The sequence below is a fragment of the Canis lupus genome, chromosome 24, assembly GCF_048164855.1.
Source record: "Canis lupus baileyi chromosome 24, mCanLup2.hap1, whole genome shotgun sequence".
Taxonomy (NCBI): Eukaryota; Metazoa; Chordata; class Mammalia; order Carnivora; family Canidae; genus Canis; species Canis lupus.
The window spans coordinates 33,109,487-33,126,313 of record NC_132861.1 but is presented as its reverse complement, the minus strand read 5'-3'; the positions used below and the strand labels follow the sequence as shown (position 1 = coordinate 33,126,313).

At 41.7% G+C, this 16,827-nt stretch overlaps 1 long non-coding RNA gene across 6 annotated transcripts in view; it reads right to left on the bottom strand.

Annotated features, from left to right (window-relative positions):
• Window positions 1–451: 451 nt before the first annotated feature.
• Window positions 452–16,827, bottom strand: part of LOC140615992 (uncharacterized) — a 44,839-nt gene continuing 28,463 nt past the window's right edge. For 2 of the 6 annotated variants that reach the window (XR_012016508.1, XR_012016510.1), the window contains 4 exons: window positions 11,749–11,807; window positions 10,758–10,921; window positions 10,026–10,148; window positions 452–673 (listed from right to left, as the gene is read on the bottom strand). This is a non-coding gene — a long non-coding RNA (uncharacterized lncRNA). The remainder of the gene's footprint in view (window positions 674–10,025; window positions 10,149–10,757; window positions 10,922–11,748; window positions 11,808–16,827) is intronic. The other 4 variants (XR_012016509.1, XR_012016507.1, XR_012016514.1 and 1 more) reach the window with 3 other exon arrangements.

Below are 16,827 nucleotides of genomic sequence, written 5' to 3'. Positions count from 1 at the left end.
AAACTATGTCAGGGCAAAGACAAAGAAACCACTATTCGTTAAGTCTCAACAAAAAACAGAACCAAGACAGTATTTTTGAAAGGAGATAAATAGCACAACTTACACATGTTTTGTGTACCTAGAAAACCCAACAAAATAAATAAATATCTTTTAGAAATAACCCGAATTAAGGTAAATCTATAAAGAGAAACACAATAAGCACATGAAAAGATGCTTGACATCATTGGTCATTAAAAAGTCTGAGCACACTGAGTACTAGCAAAGAATATGGAAGAACTGCAATTCTCATTTACTGCTATTGAGAATATAAGATGATATGATCATTCTGACAATAGTTTGGAAAACAGGCAACTATGAAGTTCCATCCTAGGCCCTCAAACTCTCCTGGGCTCAGCTGAGGCCCCTGTCCATGACTTCATTACAGTTCAACCCCTTGCTCTACCTGGTACCACTTCCTTCATGTCCACAGAGGTACTTCCTCTTTTTTTTTTTTTTTAAGTTTTATTTACTTACGTAATCTCTACATGTCACATGGGACTTAAACTCATGGCCCTAAGATCATGAGTCACATGCTCTTCCAACTGAGCCAGCCAGGCACCCCCCAAGGGTACTTCTTGATAAACCTACTACGTACAAATCTTCTTCTCAGAGTCTGCTTCCCAGAGAACTTGACCTACAAGAAAAGGTGAGAGTATCAATTAGACCCAGATTAAAGTACAGTTGACCCTTGAACAACAAGGGGTTGGGGCACTGACTCCTCCACACAATCAAAAATCTGCACATAACTTTTGACTTCCTGCAAACTTTACTAATAGCTGATATTTTACTGATAACATAGTTGATTAACACTGTATTTTGTATATTATATGTACTATATACCGTATTCTTATAATAAAGTGAGGTAGAGAAAAGAAAATGTTATTAAAATCATAAGGGAGAGAAGCTACATTTATAGCACTGCACTATAAAAATCCTTGTATAGGCAATGTGCTTGATGGTTCCTGGATCTGTCTGTTGCTTCAAAATTGCTTGGACAGAACCAGACCCAGGGACACCCCTTCTTTCAGCCTCTGACCACCCTCTAGTCAGAACCTATAGAGGTATCTTCTCAGCCATGCTCTGCCTCCGAAACCAGCCAACACCACCTTCTGAGCTTAGCTCCTTACTGCTGATCAACCGTGAGCTCCCAGATTCATCAGAATCATTCCGCCAGGCTGGAAGCTGCCATCAACCGCCTGGTCAACATGCATCTTCAGGCTTCCTACACTTTTCTCTCTCTGGGTTTCTATTTTGACCACAGGGATCTGGCTCTGGAGGGTGTGGACCACTTCTTCCAAGAGTTGGCAGAGGAGAAAAATGAGGACACTCAGCATCCTTTGAAGATGCAAAACTAGCCTAGGGCTGCATCCATTTCCAGAACATGCAGAAGCTACTCCAAGATGAGTGGGATAAAGCCCTGGATGCCATGGAAGCCTGGTGGTCCTGGAGAAAACCTGAAGCAGGCCCTTTTGGATCTGCATGCCTTGGGATCCAAAGACCACTCAGACCTTCATCTCTGTAGCTTCCTGGAGAATTGCTTCCTGAGTAAGCAGGTGAAACCCATCAAGAAGGTGGTGACCCCCTGGCTAACTTCTGCAGGCTGGCCCCTAGGCTGGGCTGAATGAGTATCTCTTGGAAAGCCTTGCCCTCCAGGACACCTAGGAGCCTCAGGAGCCTAGCATTCTTTGAGGGGCCCCACTGGGATCCCCCTGGTGCCAGGGCCTAGGCCTGAGGTTCTCCCTGCAGCTACCCCGCAGGTTTTTTAACCACCCTGGAGGCCTCTCCCAAGCCATGGATCCAATGGAAACAATAAAACTTTTCACAGGAGAAGAAAAAAAATCCACAAGTAAGTGGACCTGTGCCATTCAAGCCTGTGTTGTTCTAAGGTCCATTATATACATTATTGCAATTTCTGTTAGAATAACAGTGAAATAATTTTACTAAGTGATAATAACTATGAAAATTTGGAGGGGAAAAAAAGAACAAAATTGGACTTCAAACACCAGAAATTAAATTTTATTCTAGAGTCATAATAATTTTCTTTTAAATATTTTATTTATTTATTCATAGAGACACACAGAGAGAGAGAGGGGCAGAGATACAAGCAGAGGGAGAAGCAGGCTCCATGCAGAAAGCCTGACGTGGGACTCGATCCAGGGTCTCCAGGATCACACCCTGGGCTGCAGGCGGCGCTAAACCGCTGCGCCACCGGGGCTGCCCAAGTCATAATAATTTAAACAATATATTAATAACACTTAATAGAAAAAAGTCAAGGAAACCAAAAACACCATATGCAATATAAGCCATCTCCAGGATGATACTCTCTTTCTGTAATATTCTCTCTAATTCCTTGACTATTTCATTCCTGTCTCTTCCCTGAGGATATTAATTCCCTTTTCCATGGAGGCTGCTCATTCCCTTACAGGGACACCAAAGGTAGTTATCAGCATTCTCTTAAGTCTCTAATAATGCTATCAAGACATTTTTTTTTTCTCCTGTGCCAAATCCCTTTTTTCTTCAAGTCCGGCCATTTTGTTACTCTTCCTTCTACCCTTCTAATTAACAATCCACCAAAGCTAGCATCATTCTTCTATATTCATCGAGCACCTTGATACCTGATTGTCTTCCTCTCCACTTTAGATCTGTTGTCTTCTTAAATGAATTCAATTTCCACATGGGCAGCACATCTAATAACCTAGCCTCTTAGTCTCTTCACCTCAATGACAATAAACTTCAACCCTCTTCCCCCTCTACAATCTACTCCCATGTCCACAATGGCCCTTATCATCATGAGGAGCAGTTCTACCTCTGGAAACTTAAACCCCAGCATTTCAGTCTATCAACCACAGCCTCCTTTTATCTTTCTGCCTTCTCACTACCAACCTTCTAGTCTACTCTCTTAATTTCACAGACACCCCAAGACAGTCGCTTGAACTCTGAAGGCTATTAGAGTCTCCCAATCAAAATTTCATCTTCTCTTTTGAACTGGAACCCAACATTTTCAGCTCCTGGTCCTTTTGTCCTCCTATAACATTCACCCAGAAAATCCCCAACCCTAGTAATCTGACAGTTGACTGTTGCTGAAATGGCGTTTTCATGGTGACTGGCACCATGATTGATGGGGTTCCATTTTCAGGTGTGCTCTCATGGCAGCTTGAAAATGCTTTTTACTCATCTTGTTTCTGTTCTCTCCACCTTTTCTTCATAGCTGTTCCAAGCCATTCTCTTGATGCTCCTTATTTGTCCTTACAACCTACTGACAATTCTTCTTGAGGACATTCTTCCTGTAGTTCCCCAGACCTCACACTCTCCAGGTTTTTCTCCTACCCATTAATTTCTCAGCACTCACATTCCTCATCTGTCCCTTAAATTTCATGTTCCAGGTGTTTGTTCTTTGTCCCCTGCTGTAAACCACAGACAAGGCTTCAACTATCACCTGTTTTCTGGTAATACAATAGCCCATTTTCCTAGCCCAGACCTCCCTCCTGAACTCTAAAATCCTATTTTTGACTTTGTAATGGACTTTACTACTTGGATTTTCTACCATCATCTCAGACTTTGCATGTCAAAAATGAAACGATTATCATCTCTCTAAATCAAGCCTGTTTCTCCCATACTTCTTCTCCAGGATATAGAAGAGGAAATTCTTGTTCCTTTTTTTCATTTGCCTCCTACTTTTCCACCCACTGCACTCAAAGTGGAAAAGTTACAAAACAGATTGGTCCTAATCCAAGACATAGACTGAAGCACATTGGCTGGTGGCATGAGATTACTGTAAACTAATTGTGTGTATCCTCCACTCTCCTACTCTTCCATCTCATTTGTGAATGTGGTTGGACAGGCAAATTGACTTGGACAGCTTTCCCCTTCTATCCCACATCTAGGTAGGATGTTCCAATATTGAGACTCAAAGGAAGAGGAGGCAGACCCTCATCTATATGCTCCAGCCCCAGTACTGGTTCCAATAGGAACAATCTTGTCACTGCTGCTTCCTTGGCAACTGCAGTAGAGAAGCAGGAAAGGGTGATTGCCAGCACCAATTTCTAACACAAGGTAGGGGGCCACAATGATCCCAATTACCCTACCCACTGTTTGACTGTTATCTTAAAGTTCCCTCATCCTTCCCACAACCATCCAATCGGTCATTAAGTTCTATAATTTTATTTTATTAAAAACAACTTAATTAAGATATGCTTCACATTAAGTTCTATTATTTTATAATGGTCACTGGAGTCTGTGACTTTTCTCATCCTCAATATCTTATTCAGAAATGTATTATTAGTCTGTGTCTAGACTGTTTATACAGACTTTCTCTGGAATTGCCTGCACTTCATTCTCAACAACTTCCAACTCATCTTGTAAGATGCTGCCAGAGGAGCTTGTCTAAAAGACAGATTCTCCCAAGTTGTTCCTCTGCTGAGTTATTTCCCCCCCTCAACATGAAGCACAAATGTGGGTTGGCCCAGAGTACCCATCATGATCAGGCCTCTCCCCCCTCTACTCCCTGTGTTCCAGCTAAAACAATTTGTATGATGATGTTCTATACCTTCATGACTTTGCACATACTGCTCCCCCCACTTAGAGGATCCTCTCCACATGTACCTTGTTCTTTCCAGACCTACTTCCCCAGGCAATACTAATCACTCCTGTATGAAAACTCTTCATTGTCCTTATACAAACCCAAGGCACTTAGTGCCCTGTATGGAAACTCTCAATGTCAGAATCCCCAATTAGACTGTCAATACCTCCTGTTCATGCAGATGTGAATGAAATATTCATCATTACATCACCAGGCCCATCACATAGCACGTGGCACAAAGCAGACACTGGACAAACAGGAGTGATAGCTACTCTATAGGATGGCTCTAAGGAGCAAGAGCATGAAATGCATAAGATGGTTACTGATTTGTGAGGAACACTCAATAAAATTTTGTTTCCTTCTTATATTTATTTCCTCCTTAACCTTTTCCCTCTCCTCTCCTTATCCCTGCTCTTTCTCCTCTTGGTTCTCATTTCCTTCTCTTCTCATGGCTTTGGAAATAACAACCAGAGGAAATAGATCCAACTTACTTGGACTCAACCATCGTCAGCTTTGAAGTGCTCCAACTCCCAACCCATGACTCAGCCAGTGCTCACCTCATTTTTGCTCCACCTTAATTAACAGTTGACCTTTTAGCTCATCTGCCAAGGAAAGATTACTAGAAACAAATTGAATGTACTCATCGGGGTGTGTACTAGAATATTCATAATGAGGAACTGAGAGTCTGAGTACTTCACTTAGCAAGACCTTAGCAAGGCAAAGAAGCTGTGGAATTCCTATAGCCTAACCCAACTCCATCCTTAGTAATGTCCTGACTACTGTCATGGTCACTGAAATCCAGTGCTACTTAGCATGGTACCAATGGAACAAATAGGGAGTTTCAAATTATTCTGGTGACTCAGAAGAGAAAATTGGCTGGAAACAGAAATCACCAATTTACAGACAAGATGCCTATGTCAGGGTTTCCTTGATGGTCATGAAGAATGTAATACTACACCATAGCCCAATAGATTCTATCTTTATATAGAGACAAGGATGACATTTAAGGCTTAACATGAAAAATAGAAGAGGTAGTAAAGACAGTTACTGTTAGAACTAAACTAGTAGAGCAGGGCACAACAGAAATTAAGGATACAGTAAAGGAGGAAGAGACTTCCTTACTATCCTGCCCAGCTCCCTCCTATTCTCTAAATTAGGAATAAAAATAACAGTAGTAATGTGATTCTATAAGGAATATAATCCAACCTCCATTTTATGTATTAGAAAACTGACACTCAGAGAGAGTAAGTAATATGTCCAAAATCACACAAGCAGACATCACATCAGGTTTCTTTCTTTGTTGTTGTTGTTATTTTAAGATTCATTTATTTATTCATGAGGCACAAAGAGAGAGAGGCAGAGACATAGGCAGTGGGAGAAGCAGGCTCCATGCAGAGAGCCCGATGTTGGACTCAATCCTGGGACTCCAGAATCACGCCTTGGGCAGAAGGCAGGACTAAACCACTGAGCCACCCAGGCATCCCTCACATCAGATTTCCAAACCAGGTCCAACTCCAAAGCCCATGTCATTGCTAGTCTTTCAGGCTGTCTCAAGTAAAACCTACTAAACTTATATGAAATTAATCTGCTATGTTGAATGAAGTTTTTCTAACATTATTGGTCACCTTCTGGCAGAGAAATATTTTAGAACACCCAAAACTATCAGCAGGAGACTTTCATTTCCTGGTCCAGCATGTAAGTCACTTGGAAGTCATCAAGCTGTCTTCACAAGTAAAAAGTGAACAAACTAAAAATCAACAAGTCTTCTTAGATCCATCAGAGAATTGCGGTCAAGGGCAAAGTGCATCTCCCCAAATTGGAGAGATAGGTAGGCAGGTCCAAAGAATCACAACACACCGAGGTAGAAACCTCATCAGAAACCACTGCCCACCCCCACCCCCACCCCGCCCCCAAAAGAAAAAAACAGAACCACTGCTCAGAGAATAGGAAACCTGAACTGTAACTGATAAATTGGAGGAGGCTCAGAGTGGACAAGTCTGAGAGTAAAACTTAAGAGGGACTCTGTCATGAGAGGACCCAAGACTTTTGTGAATTTTGCCTCTGGGAGCTCTATCAGGTTCTCATTGTGAAGATCAGAAAAAATTCTTCTCTTGCTTCCAGCAGGAGAAAAGGAACATTCCATTCTTGACAAGACCTAACTTTAGGAGAAACTATTTAGCCAGAATGTAATCTGCAGGGGTTTTGTCAGAGCCTAACTGACCTTGAAGAAGGGAAATACCCAACTCCAACTGACTCTAACCACCCTATGGCACCTAAGACGAGAAGGAAAAACTGAGAAGCACGTGTGAAGTTCACAGCCCCAGGCCAGGCTCACTAAAAGCCTGCTGTAGAACGCTCCGCACACACCTCACCACCACACTAACAGCCCATCTACTGCGGCATCTTTTACCCGGTACATCATGTCCAGCTTTCAACCTAAATTCACAAGACTCTTTAAAGGCAAAAGGCAGTTAGAAGAGACCATGCAAGCATCAGAACCAGCCTCAGATACGGCAATGATGTTGGAATTATCAGAGCATCAAAAAACAACTATGATCAATTTATTAATATACTATAACTAATATAGTATAGTATTTATATTCTAATGGAAAAAGTAGACTGCATGCCACCCACGCACTGCGTCACCAAGCTCTCTGTGAGAAAAATGACACACAACTTTTCGCATTTAAGCTTGCGGCTAGATTGATTCCACCAATCACACATACCTACTTGAAAGAAGAAAGTGAAACTAACACTGGTGAGGGGCTGGCATGGGTAGTGGCAGAGGTGAGCTGAAGGGGAGCCACACCATGAGTTTTAATTTACTCATTTATCTGTACAGAGACATGCAGCCTTGATGGGCTCCCACATAAACACTGGTTGAGAGACCTCTGGCTGGCATGCTTCCGAAGGATGGACCTGGCAGTGTGGTTTTGTGGTCAGTAGCCACAGTTTCCTCAGCAGGCCGATCTGCGGTGTGGTCTGTGATGCTATTTCTGGAAGTTCAGCTTCAATCCATTTTCTCCAGAATGCCCTCAAATTCAGTAAGTCCCTTAGTCCTTTAATATATTTGTTTTCTTTTTAACAAATAACAAAACTCACTCTAGTTGTTTTACTAAGAACCAGAGCCAATGCAACTTGTATTTTAAAATGTTACCTAGAAATAGGGAGGAAAATATAGAAAAACAATAGCTAAAAGAGTTAGAAGCAATCAAGATGGGCAGCCCAGGTGGCTCAGCGTTTTAGTGCAGCCTTCAGCCCAGGGCCTGGGCCTGGAGACCCAGGATCGAGTCCCATGTCGGGCTCTCTGCATGGAGTCTGCTTCTCCCTCTGCCTGTGTCTCTGCCTCTCCCTGTGTCTCTCATGAATAAATAAATAAAATCTTTAAAAAAGAAGAAGAAGAAGAAGAAGAAGAAGAAGAAGAAGAAGCAGCAATCAAGATAAGAAGAGATGGAGAAGAGTTGCCATTTTCTTTCTTTTTTTTTTTTTTTTTTTTTTTGAGTTGCCATTTTCTATGAAAAATCTGGTAGTGGGGTGCCGGAGTGGCTCAGCCTGTTAAGCATCTGCCTTCAGCTCAGGTCATGATATCAGGGTCCTGAGATCGAGCTTATGTCGTCGTCATCATCATCATCATAATCATCATCATCATCAGACTTCCTGCTCAGCAGGGAACCTGCTTCTCCTTCTCCCTCTGCCTGTCCCCTGCTTGCCCACACTCTCTCACTCTCAAATAAATAAATAAATAAATAAATAAATAAATAAATAAATACAGTCTTTAAAGGACAATCTGTGGTGACAGTGGGAACAGAGGCAGGAAGCATAGAACAGTAGGCATTCTAAGAAATTTGACAATTAAGATTAGAGGCTGGGGGCACCTGGGTGGCTCAGTGGTTGAGCGTCTGCCTTTGACTCAGGTCGTGATCCTGGGGTCCTGGGATCAAGTCCCACATCGGGGTCCCTGCATGGAGCCTGTTTATCCTCCCTCTTCCTGTGTCTCTGCCTCCCTCTCTTTGTGTGTTTCTCATGAATAAATAAATAAAATCTTAAAAAAAAAAAAAAAAGGATTAGAGGCTGTGACACCAGGAAGTACCTGTGAAGGACAAAGGACATGCTCTGTGGGTGATACAGTACCAGTTCTCTTGGCCACTTACAGGGAAAGGACTCCACTGCATCTCCCGTGAGAGGGGGTGAGAGTTAGCAGTACAATTCGACTGCAGATTACTCTATTTAGAGATGAGGAAACAGGTTTAGAAAAGTGAAGCAACTTATCCAAACCAATCAAATTGTTTAGGAAGAAAACAAACACCCTTCAAATGCTGTTGTTAGCACGATAATTTTGCAAAGGGCTGTCCTTATTCTGACTCAACAAACGTGTTGAGGATTTACTAGGTGCTAAACCCTTAGCTAACTGCTTTGCACATTTTCAAAAGCATTCATATCCTCCAACCACATAATCCCACTCCTGGGCATCATCCAAGGAAATTAATCTAACAGACTAGGAAAGTCATTTTCATGAGGAGGTTCCCCACAGCATTATCTACCTGGGAACAACTAGGAAAAACATAACCAATAAGAGAGAAATTATTGAGTAAATTAAGGCTTATCTTCTTGAGGCATCTTCTATGGTTAATAATTTTATAAAAGCTATGTAGAAAAATAATCAGAATTTCAGTGTTAACCTTAAATATAAAATAATCATATTATTCTATGACAACTGTAGAAAAATATGTATACATATATATGCAAGGTCAAGATAGAAAGTACACTAAAATGAAAATTACGTAAAATAAGTGAGTGAGCTTATATAAGATTCCTTTTTCTCTTCTTTTTCCCTTCCTCTTCCTATCCTGAACAACTCAATCCCAAAGCCATTAGATGGGGCAGGGAAGGTGGTAGGATGAGGTAGGGGTGAGGGTAGAGGAGCACTTGAGCAGAATTCAGAGTCCAAGCAGTCTGAGAAGTGCATACATGGAGAGGCGCCAGAGCCTCTCACTGCAGGCGCCAGAGCCCAAGCAGGATAAGGAGGGCATCTGCATAAGAAGGTCCTTTATTTGAGGTGTTAGAGCCTGGGAGAAAAGTCAATGGAGGAGGGTATCCCCATGGTATGGGCTGCCCAGTGTGAGGATCAGACCTTGAGCAAGGTGAGGAGAGTGGGCAGCCTAGTGTGGGAAGTCAGAGCCCTATAATGGTGAATTGAAATTGACAGTATCAGTGAACTCATTATTCTCAAGTTAGGTACATAGATAGACAGATGTGGGTAGATATACAGATATATGCATAGATAAAGAAGTAAACAAAACTGTGTGTGTGTGTGAATATATATATATATATATGCACACGTGTTCTATGGTTTTGTCCTGAAAGGTCACAAAAGCAGGGACACCCATATAGGAATGACCATACTTACTTTCCCAATTTTGGATTGTAGATACCACTGTCCACTCAAAGCAACCAGAACTCCTTGGATAAATAGCCAATTCCAAGCCTAAAGCAGGGAAATTGCAAGATGGGCCTGGAATATCTCTTTGTGCTAAAAAAAACAAGAGCCCATGTTGATAGAAAAAGTTTGAGAAGGAGTAATATACTTTCAATTTCAAAATAACTCTTCACAAAACACTTGATATTTGTAAAGGGAAAATATTTACAGAAGATAAGCCTGCCAGATACCACATTAATCAAGTGACAAAGTGAACATCACCTGGAAAAAGACAAATGGAAATCATACACTGTCTTCGCTGTAAGAGAACAAAATCTGAATATTATAGTGAAAAAATATGAGACAAATGAAAATGAAGGACTTTTTACAAAATGACTGGCCTGCAATTTTGAAAAGCACCAGTGTCACAAAACTCAAGGGAAAACTAAGGAACCACTCCAGACTGACCTAGTGAATGCAAGACGTGGTTCTCAACTGAATCCTTTACTGTAAAGGGACAACCCGTGAAACATGAATGAGAGCTAAGTATTAGATGGTAGTAATGTATCAGTATTAATTCTCTGGATTCAATGGTTGTATTGTTGGTTATATGGACAAATATTCTTGTTTGCAGGAAATGTCCACATTATATTCGTCTGCTATGCCTGCCATACAACATACAACAGACTAGGTGGTTTAAACAGCAGAAATATATTGTCTCACAGCTCTGGAGGCTGGAAGTTCAAGATCAAGGTGTCAGCAGGTTGGTTCCTTCTGAAGGCTGTGAGGGAAGGATCTGTTCCAAGCCTTGGCTTGTAGATGGCCGGCTGTCAGTGTCTTCACATCATCTTCCCTTTGTATCATGTCTGTGTCCAAATTTCTTCTTCCTATTAGAATACCAGTCACATTGGATTAGGCCCATCCCAATCCCCTCATTTTAACTTAAATGTCTCTTTAAAGGCTCTGGTTCCTGGGGCATCTGGTTGGCTTAGTGGTTGAGTATCTGCCTTTGGCTCAGGTCGTGATCTGAGTCCTGGGATTCTGGAGACCCGGGATCGAGTCCCACATCAGGGTCCCTGCAGGGAGACTGCTTCTCCCTCTGCCTATGTCTTTGTATCTCTCATGAATGAGTAAATAATAAATAAATAAATAAATAAATAAATAAATAAATAAATAGATAGATAGATAGATACCCTACCTTCTAATTCATCACACTCTAAAGTGCCAAGAATTAGGGATTCGTAATAATTTCAAGGGGACATCATTCAGTCCATAACAAATATTAAGAGGAATGGCGGGGCATTATTTCACCAATTTACTCTCAAATGGTTTGGGAGAAACACGGTTTTTTGTACAGTTTCCCCAACTTTTCTGTAAATTTGCTCTAGTTTAAAACAAAGGAAAAATGTACTTGAAGATTGAAGACAAAATGAAGGCTACAGAGTGATTGTGTTCTATAAAGATTCAAATGGAAAAGTGTTAATTTTATCCCTGACATGATAACTTTAGTGATTTTGAAAATGCATTTCAGTGGAATACTTCATGCCTTCAAGAGAGTGGGTATGCGACATATGGCGTAACCAATATGCTTTAATGCCAAATAACACAATCACAATGAACTCATCTGTCTCAGGTCTCTGCTGGATTTCCCTTCCACAGTTAAACTCAGGCATTTTGCAGGATCAATGTGTTTATTTCCGAAGCGACATCTTACATCATTTTATGGCTCCTTCAACAGGCTACCAGCTGTGTGAGCCTCCCACAGAACCACAACTAGCAACAGAAGGAAAAGGAAGAAAAGGGCAATGTAAAGGAGAGTTTGATTTCATTTTACTGGTGTTTGCCAAATTATAACATCATGCCATATGGTGGATGTATGACGATGCTGGATCTGGAAAAAGCGGGTGGAGTTAAAGGAAGAAGATGAGAAAGGATTAAGATGGGAGACTGACACATAAATAAGCAGCAGGGAGGAATAAAGCTTATTGGTGAGCTCACTGGGAGATACCAAGATAAGATCCCAACTCAGGCCTTCGTCTACCACCTCCCTCCTCTACTCCCCCAAATGCACACCTCTGCAGAGAGACCCTTTTTTCAGTGCTCACTTACCCACTGTGATGAAGAGATTGTCTTCAGCAATAGTTTTCTGTGACCAGTATATTCCTTACAGGCGCCTTGCTCAAGGTATAATATTCCCCTATAGAGGCACGTGGGTGGCTTAGTTGGTTAAGTGGCCGACTCTTGGCTTTGGTTCAGGACATGATCTCAGGGTGGTGAGATCAAGCCCCACGTTGGGCTCTGGGCTCAGCAAGGAGTCTGCTTGGGATTCCCTCTCTCTCTCCCTCTACTCCTTCTTGCCTCCCACCCCACCCCCATCTCTCTCTCTCTCTCTCTATCTCTCTCTCTCAAATAAATAAATCTTTAAAATTCCCCTGTAAAAAAAGTAACTCTATCAGTTCCATCATTGTGTTATTAAAGTGTTCCCTTTTAAGATGTAAACATATTCAGGAAGAATCAAGTCATGTTCGTATGAATTAGTGTGTAAAACAAGACAGTACCTGCAAGACGGTACCTGAAATCACTTGGATCTGAGAGAAAGCAAAGGAAAGGGGGACCTCATGTCAGGAGAGCATGAGAAACCAGTTTAGGCATTCATTCTCTGGCATTCTTTCTCTCAGAGCCTATACCTCTACTTCCCCACTCCCACCTCAATGGTCAGAGACTTGATCGGGCACCATGTCACCAGGATCCTCTGCATTTTCCAACTCCTAATTTACTCTTTCTTCTATCTGAATTTCTCATCCTGCCCACAATCTCCAATGCACTTAAGATTTAATCTGTCCTTTAAGACTCAACTAAAATATCGCTCTGCCCTCATGTCTTCTCCCATCCTTCTTCTACTTACTACTGTTCTCTTGTTCACACTGCTCTTCTAGCACTTTTTTTCTGCCATTTATTTGTGTACTTGTAAATCCTGTTATCCAGTGGTGAACTACTTTAATGTATGCCCCATGTCTTGCTCCTCTTCTGTTCCAAGGTCCTACCACACTGCCTGGAACACACAAGTGTTTGGGTTTTTTTTTTTTTTTAAGATTTTATTTATTTATACATGATAGGCACAGACAGAGAGGCAGAGACACAAGCAGAGAGAGAAGCAGGCTCCATGCAGGGAGCCCGATGTGGGACTCGATCCTGGGACCGCAGGATCACTCCCTGGGCTGAAGGCAGGCACTTAACCACTGAGCCACCCAGGCATCCCACACAAGTGTTTAATATAAACATTTGCCAGATGAAATAGGCTCAGAGTTAATGAGACCTTTGATTTTCCAGAGACTTATTTACACATTATTTTCACATAACCATGAAGGAAGGCATTAAACCAAAAATGCATGAGAACAAGCCTCTTCATGCAATAAAATAAGTTTCAAAAACATTAATTAACAAGCATCCCCCATTGAAAGGGAAGAACGAATCCAAGAGCAATAACTTCATCTTCACATACCTAGTTAGTTAACATGCATATGCTTTTGTACCATAGGTTTGAAAGTCATGAACTTGAAAATCAGTTCCCCTTAGCTTTGTGAGCTCTGGATTGCGTTTCCTTCCCCATTTGCTTAACATCAATGACACCCAGAACAATGCCAGGAAGAGCTCTGGAGGTGCCCACGATGTTATCAGTGCCTGTAGGGGAACCAGCTTGGGAGGCTGAACTGGGGCCTGGCCAGAAAAGAAAGTATGTTTCAAAGGTTTGAATTTATCACTCTCATTTGTTATTTGAACCCAGCTCTGAAAGGTTTGATTCCACGCTAAAGGGATTTTTCACACCACAACTTCAGAATTTATGAATCTAAATGACCACTAAAGTCTATATACTTATTCTATTGACATTATCATTGCTCACAAGGTGTTTGGAATTTCTCCTTGGGATTGCCTCTGATTTGTGTCAGCTAAGACTTTCTTTTGAAACTAAAATGACATTCTCAAGTAGGGTCGCTCAGTTTCTTTTACCAGCTTTCACTCCAAATGACTCGGAACTGATGTCAAAAAATGAAATCTGCTGTAAAATGACACAGAGTTATGACCACTGAGGACAGGTAAGAGGAGGTGCCTCTGACACCGACATCTACAGCAATAGTCACTTCTGCCACAAGCATTGAGCATGCCAAGAGGATGCTGTAGGAGAGAAGATACTCATTCAGATATACTTAATTCTGGCATGTTTATATAAAGGGGAGGCTCCTTGCCTTCCACTGTAAAATAAGAATGAGGATTCCATCTGTAAAAGAACAATGATCTACGGGAAGAAAATAAATGGCAATTTTGCAAAGTGATAGAAGTGATGACTAACCTTATTCTGCTAGCCATTTTGCAACATCTAAATATATAGATATATGATCATATGTATAAAATATGTACATATGAGCAAATATATATGTATGTATCAAATCATCATGTTGTACACTTTAACCTACATGATGTTATGTGCTAATTATATCTCAGCTGGAAAAAAAGAAATGGAGATTATTTTTAAAATGAAAAACAAGGGGTACCTTGGTTGCTCACTTGGTTAAGTTGTCTGCCTTCAGTTCAGGTCATCATCCGAGGGTCCTGAGATCGAGCCCAGCATCAGGTTCCCTGCTCAGTGTGGACTCTGCTTCTCCCTTTGCCCCTCCTCCCACTCATGCTCACATGTTCTCTCTTGCTCTCTCTCTTTCTCAAATAAATAAATAAAATCTTTTAAAAAATAAAATGAAATAAAATGAAATGAAAAACAATGATCTATGGAGGTTGAATAAGGAGAATGTGAAAAAGAGCAGAGCATCCTTTGTTCACTCTCATTCATTCACTCAATTCACAGGTATTAAGCACTGACTTGGAGCAAGCGCTACCCTGGGGGCAGAAGGAGGATACAGATGTATGAAACTCAGTTCTTGCTCTCTTAAAGTATTCATACACTGGATGGGGAGGGGAGAGAGACACATAGATCATTGCCATGCTATTTGAGTGCTTTCGAGGAAGCAAGCTACAGAGTTGCTGTAGGAACTTATAGGAAGGGGGGCAGCCCGGGTGGCTCAGCAGTTTAGCGCCGCCTTCAGCCCAGGGCCTGATCCTGGGGACCCAGGATCAAGTCCCACGTCAGGCTCCCCGCATGGAGCTTGCTTTTCCCTCTGCCTCTGTCTCTACCTCTCTCTCTGTCTCTGTATCTCTCATGAATAAATAAATAAAATCTTAAAAAAAAAAAAAAAAAGGAAGGGAGTTGACCCACATAAGGCCTGTTTTGTGGGAGAACACTCCCCAGGATAAGCAGGATGGGAAAACCTACCATGTAAATATAAGCACTAGGTTGCCTTAGGGGAGATCATGCTGCAACACCCTCATCCTAGTTTAAAATATCCCAACTCCCCCAGAAAGGCTATTTATAATTTATCCAAAGCCTAATAGAGCATGAAACATAATTATCCATGCAAATTGCTATTAATTTATAATTAATAAAGCCTAAATCACCATTCTTAGTATGTGACACTGTAAAATACCTCAAGCTTTCACTAGCAAAGAAACAAAGAACAAAGATGAACAATGATCATCTCTCACCGTTGTGTTAGGCTACTTCCTACCCAACCTCCCCCTTTTCCAGTCCAGCTGCTTCAGTTTGTAACGTGGGGTAAAAGAGGAAGCGGGTGTTGTGCCGTCTGAAAGTGAAGCATTGTCTCTACCTTCTAATCTACTTCCTAGTGGGGAACTACCAATTAGTCCTGTCTGGTTCCCAGCCCCTGCCACCTCCTCCTCCTAGTAAACTAGCGCTCACTGTCCTGATTCTAGTCTTGAGTCAATCCCATAACTCACCCAGGCCCCCATCCATGAGATTTCAGTTATCTCACTGTTGTCCTTGTTCTGATACTTGAGCTTCAGACTTATTCTCTAATAGAACCACCAACTCACAACACATTTCACAGCTAACAATTCCAGGATACCCCCCAGGCACCTGGGTGGCTCAGTGGTTGAGCATCTACCTTTGGCTCAGGTCGTGATCCCAGGGTCATGGGATTGAGTTCTGCATCAGACTCCCTGCAGGGAGCCTGCTTCCCCTCTGCCTGTGTCTCTGCCTCTCTCTCTGTGTCTCTCATGAATAAATAAATAAAATCTTAAAGAAAGGAACAAATAAAAATTTCAAGGTTCAGAAGAAATTAAGATATTGCCCAAGATCCCATAGTTGGACAGCTATGAAGCCGGGATTTGAACCCAGGTCTGCCCCATCCAAATGCCCCACTTTCTCCTCTATTTCACCTTGGATCCCAGTGACTCACACTATGACTCCCGAATACATTGTCCCACCTCCCTGGTCCTTATTTTCCTCATCTGTAGAAGGGACTATATCAACATTTCTAATATTACTGTCTCTTGGTATATTCATGTCCATATGTTAACAGCATAGGGCAAAAGAAGTGGTGGAGGATTCCATGGTCAAATACATCCGAAAAAAACAGATTTAAATAGAGACCAAGATATTTATTGCAGAACTTCTAAAAGCCTTTAAGATAATGATATGCTTGAGGAATGTTTGAGACAGCAATATAGCCTTATATCCCTTATTTTACCATGAAACTCCATTTTCCCTAGAACACTACTGCTTCCTGGAACCAGTTTGGGAAACACTGTCCTGGATGCTACATAAAGTGCTTCTAGCTCCTACAACCTGTGCCCAGTCTCCAAAGCCTCTGATCCTCTCTCTGATACTACACAAGTTTTAAAGACCTCTAGGGAAGATGAATCCATAATATTTCTCCATGGCCTA